This window comes from Corapipo altera, unplaced genomic scaffold (assembly GCF_003945725.1).
Source record: "Corapipo altera isolate COAL_440 unplaced genomic scaffold, ASM394572v1 70, whole genome shotgun sequence".
In the NCBI taxonomy this organism is placed as follows: domain Eukaryota; kingdom Metazoa; phylum Chordata; class Aves; order Passeriformes; family Pipridae; genus Corapipo; species Corapipo altera.
Window position 1 is genome coordinate 2,398,765 of NW_020884911.1, and position 4,905 is coordinate 2,403,669.

Below are 4,905 nucleotides of genomic sequence, written 5' to 3' on the forward strand. Positions count from 1 at the left end.
TTTGAATGCCCTGGCTCTTTCTCATGGTACATCCAGTTCTATATTATCTCCTCTTACTTCCTATGAAAATAACTCTATTTACTACAGCACTACTACTTGAGATAACTCCAAGTAGTTATAGTTAGAACTGGTTGAAAAATAGGAAACATCTCTTATGGAATATTTCTGACCAATTCTAATTATTGCCCTTAATGTATCATTGAAAAATTTGAAACAGGATTTCTCTGGAAGGTGTGACCTGCTCTTTGAAAGTGGGGGAAAATACTTATTTTTAATCACCTTCATCTCAAGAGCTGTAATTGAGGTTATGAAGTTATAGTGGATTAACAGGTTAGTGATTTTTTTTTCAATATGGGGAAAAAAATACAGCGAGTTTCTTATAAAAACTTTCCTAAGTGCTCAACCTTTGAACACAAATGCGAAATGCAATGTTTTAAGTTCGGGCCATAAGCTTCACATTAGAAATTAATCATGAGATGTTTTGGTGATAAAATCTCTCTCATTTGAAAATGTAATTTATTAACCAGCACAATATCTATTTCAGGGCATTATTCAAGCTCCAATAAAGATTTTCATAATGTTACAATAACGTGCCAACATTAAACCCCATGTGAAAGGCGAGGGTGCTTTTCTCTTGGCTCCCAATCTCCCCTTTTTTCATCCCCCCTGGGATGCAAAAGCAGAAAATCCAAGGATGTGAGCAGACATTTGCTGGAATAACAGAGAGGTCACAGCTGATCTGGAAGCTGTTGGAGGGGCAGTGAGACCAGGATCCCTTGGAGCTGCTCATGTTCCCATGGCCCCTCCTCCCTGTGCCGTGAGTCCTTCCCAACTTCTCCCAAGGGAACAACACAGGTCTGAGCTTCCAGTTAGGGACCTGCATGGGAGTAAAGGGTCTAAGGAAGGCTTTGAGGTCAAGTGCATCCCATCCCTTGCATCTTATCCCCCCCCCTTATCCTTCCTGTCCAGCTCTGCGCTGCTGTTGGCTCCTGTGTATGGTGGTGGAAAAGAACCCACGAGCAGCTTTGATCCGAAGGGACTAAAACAGATGGAAGCCTTGGGATCCTACTGTGTTTTCCCTTTCTGTAAAGGAACAGTCAGTAAAATGATAGCAAAGTATTAGTTCTAGGGGGGGAAAAAAAAAAAAATATACTTGCAATTCCCTTACATTTGCATAATTTTCTTTACGTTGCAAAAATAATTTAATGTGGCTCCAACGTGCTGGTCCTGGGAAGCCTCTTGGAAAGGCAGGAGGTACCTGACAGCACTTGGACTGGGTTGTTTTGCCTGGGCTGTTAATTATTTTCATTTATGAAATTCTAAATTCGAAATTCTGTTTTAAATATTGAATATTTCTGGGGAAATGACAGCTTGTGCTCGCTTTAGGATATGCCTGCCTGGTAATTATTCATGAGGAGAACAGCTGAAAACAAACTCGTTATACACCTTGGCAAGTCCCTGTGATTTGAATTCTGTGAAATTTCCCCATGGCCATGTGACTTTATTCTGAAGTACTCGAGCAGTGCAGATGTCCAGAATGCCAGAGCTGTTACAAATGTTATTCCTGTAGTGAAAGTTTTGAATCATTAGCACTTCAGGAAAAGGGGGGAGGGGGAAAAAAAAGAAGAAAAAAGAGGAGCAAAGACTGATGATACAGGGTGTGTTTTGAGTGTTTGTCACATCCTTCATTACGTGCAGCTCTCATACATTACCAGAGCACAGACAGATCTTAGGAATATATCTCAATGCATGTTCAGGGCACGGAATGGAACTTTCAAATTTCCAGTGCCTGGAAGAACACCCCACTGAAAGGCACTGAGTATTTTAACTGTCTCCTTTAAGCCATGATACAATAAGCATCAGCACTGACATTTTTGGAAGTTTAGAAGTAAGACAATTTCTGTGTAACATTGGATGAAGAATCGAAATGCTTCAGATTTAGCTAAAAATAAAACATTTCTCTACTTTCGCCTTTTCTTTTTCTTCTCCATATGGCTCCTGAAACATTCCTTCATTTAAATAGGTTTTAGAGCTGTTTCCTTATAGTTCCTAAAGCATTCATGGCTTTTGAGAAAAAAACAAAAAACATTTTAGCATGTGCTATTTTTGTTATTCTAATTAGAAAAAAACAGCTGGTCCTGAGGAGCTCTGACTGGAGTCTTTTTCAACACATTGTTCAGATTCTTTTTCTTCCTCTTTTTTTTTTTTTTTTTACCTGTCAAACCACAAGCTCCCACCTCTCCTCATCCCACACGAGCCAGCCCCAAAAACACCTGCACCCGCTGCCTGAACCTGCACATCTGCCAGGGAGCACAAAGAACACACTTTATTGGTCACAGGACACACACATCACATTGGAGGCATTAGGAATGTACAGATTCCCAAGGAACTGGAAGGGACACCAGGCTAATGACCAGTGGCTTCGTTTGCCTTTCCCAGGGAGCTCTGAGTGCCTCTACCTCGTGTTCCTGCTTGTATAAACCAACGGAACTGCCTGCATTTAAAAAAACAAGGTAATCAGCCCTCACTCAGGGTTTTGGTGTCTGTGTGCCTACAAATAATCATTGGAGCTGATCAAAGTCCCCCTCGCTGTTGCTATGGAAATGAATCCCCGTTTTGTTTACGGATGGGTCTGTGCCATGTGACCAGGAGTGATGTCAGGTGGAAAGCTAAATTAAATTTGTGGTCTGAAGTTATTAACATATGGTTTGTGTGAGGGTGTGCCTGGGTATTAACTAAGAAGGGGAAGATCCAGAAAATTCTGTTCCTTTAAAATGCCATGGAAGCACAGTGCCTACCACAGAGATCTGTGGTAGTTTCTTCCAGTGAGATACACAGTGGTTGGGACAAGGATGTTTCTGTGGCACATCCAAATCATTGGAACTGTTCTTTAACAGTCCTTCTCCTTCTTTAATTTCCTTCTCCAGTGTTTCCTCCTGTTTGAGCTCCATTTGTTGGTTAGATTTCTTTCACAACTGTCCCTAACTTTGCACCTATGTGTTTTGCCTGAATGGAAAGTCAGAATTTATTTCCAGCTCCAAGTCAAAAAATCATTACGTCTATTTAATGACACCAATATTGTTACTTTGGAAGGCCGGAGAATCCATACAATAATTATTAACTGCATTTCAGAAAAAATGTTATAATACACTGATGATTGTGAAACACTCTTTGAAGCCCTAAAAACATGCAATTAAGATGAAAATCTGTGTATCTGTCCATCAGAGTTGCCTTCTCTTTAGGTGGTGTTTTCCCTGATGTTGCATCACAGGTCAGAACCAAATGCAGGTGGGTGTCGAGGAAAAACAAAAGCCAAGAGGAATCTTCTCTTGGTCATGTGTTTCCACAAAAAGGGGAACAGAAATGCCCCTCTCCAGCTGACATATCGGTTTTGCTGCCTTTCAGTTCCTTAGAGCACCTGCCAGGTGAATGAAATCCCGCTGAAGTCAGTGGAGGAACTCCACAATTCAGTGAGTTTGGGCTTATAGGGTAGTGACCATATAACCAAAAGCAGAAACCAGCAGTTGAAATTAGGTGACTTGTGCATCTGAGGAATAAATTGCATATTCCTTCTGTAGGATGCATAGGAATTAGTGAAGAGACATACCAGAAATGAGCATTTGCAGAAACACTTTTCCCACGACAGCGCTGGAGGGATAGCTGGGATACAGCAGAGATGGGGAACTACTGCCAAACTCAGCCAATGCCTCAGCATTCAAACAGGCTAAAAGAAGGCCAGTTTTTCTTTTCCAGTTTGATCTGTGGACAATATTAGACAAGAAACCCAGAATATTAGACCAGAGTCTGCAGCAGTTCTATTGCTCCCCCAAAATACCTCTATTAAAAAAAAAATGCCCTGAAGATGGTCCAATATTTTGGTACATTTATATGTTGTTATTTAATACAGGATCAACACTGAATTTCTTACTTTGAAGGCCAGAGAGCATTTTTCTGTCTCTTCAGAAACACAATAATCTCTCTAATTCCCGTGCCACGTGGTGGTGTCCCACCTCGCAATAGGTGCGTAATTGAGGGCAGGATTTGACCCTTTGATTCTGTAAATCACATATGATCATTACAGAAGGGCTCAGATCTCTCCACGTTGTATGATTGCCAGCTCACCAGCCACCCTGCCTTTGTCACATTATTTTTTTTTAGAGTCTGACACTCTAATGAAAGCAATACAAAAGGCTGCCAGAGCCCAGCTCAGAATGCCCAATTTGCTTTGACTGCCATTTTAGAGAGCAAAAGTGTGCTCCATTATTTGTATCGATATCAGGATGAACTTAGGACAGCAGATCTTCTGGACAGGGGCTGCACTTTTATTTCCTTGATAGGGGTTGTGCACATCTGTGGTATGCAAATAATAATTCAATAGTAGGAAAATTAATGCATCGCTGATGTCGGACTAATCACCTTCTGTTGGCTCTGTGGAGGATTTAAGCTTTGCTCAGTTTTCAGCCCATACACTTAAACGATAAGAATTCAGAAGATTTTGTCTGTCTTTGTGTATAAAAGCTGAGCAAACCCCATTTTCTTTGGCCCAAGCTTCTAGAATAATCCCCAGTACATCCATTTATACTCATTACCTGCTGTCTGCAGCAAGGAAAGAAAGTCTGCTTCTTGGCACCTGTTTTGAAAAATCTTGAATTCCTTTTCCTTCTGTCCTTCTCTGCCACAAACTTTTTCTGTCCTCCTCATCTGAGGCACTTGGGGAGAATGAGGGCATTAAAGCAAGCTTGTCAAATGCTAACCTGGTAAAGAAAAGGCTTGGAAATGCATTTTGTTCCCTGGAGAGAGGCTGTATTATTCCGAGGTGCCCTCTGCTATGTCAAGAGCTAAAGCTGCTCCATGAACCACACCTTGGCAAAGATGAGTGAGACCCTCCCTTCGAAAGGCTCGGAC

At 41.4% G+C, this 4,905-nt stretch overlaps 1 long non-coding RNA gene across 1 annotated transcript; it reads right to left on the minus strand.

Annotated features, from left to right (window-relative positions):
* Positions 1-315: 315 nt before the first annotated feature.
* On the minus strand, positions 316-4,705 carry LOC113952079. The gene is made up of 3 exons (XR_003529374.1): positions 4,590-4,705; positions 3,608-3,759; positions 316-3,006 (listed from the first exon to the last, which is right to left on the minus strand). It is a non-coding gene; the product is annotated as an uncharacterized LOC113952079 (long non-coding RNA).
* Positions 4,706-4,905: the final 200 nt, after the last annotated feature.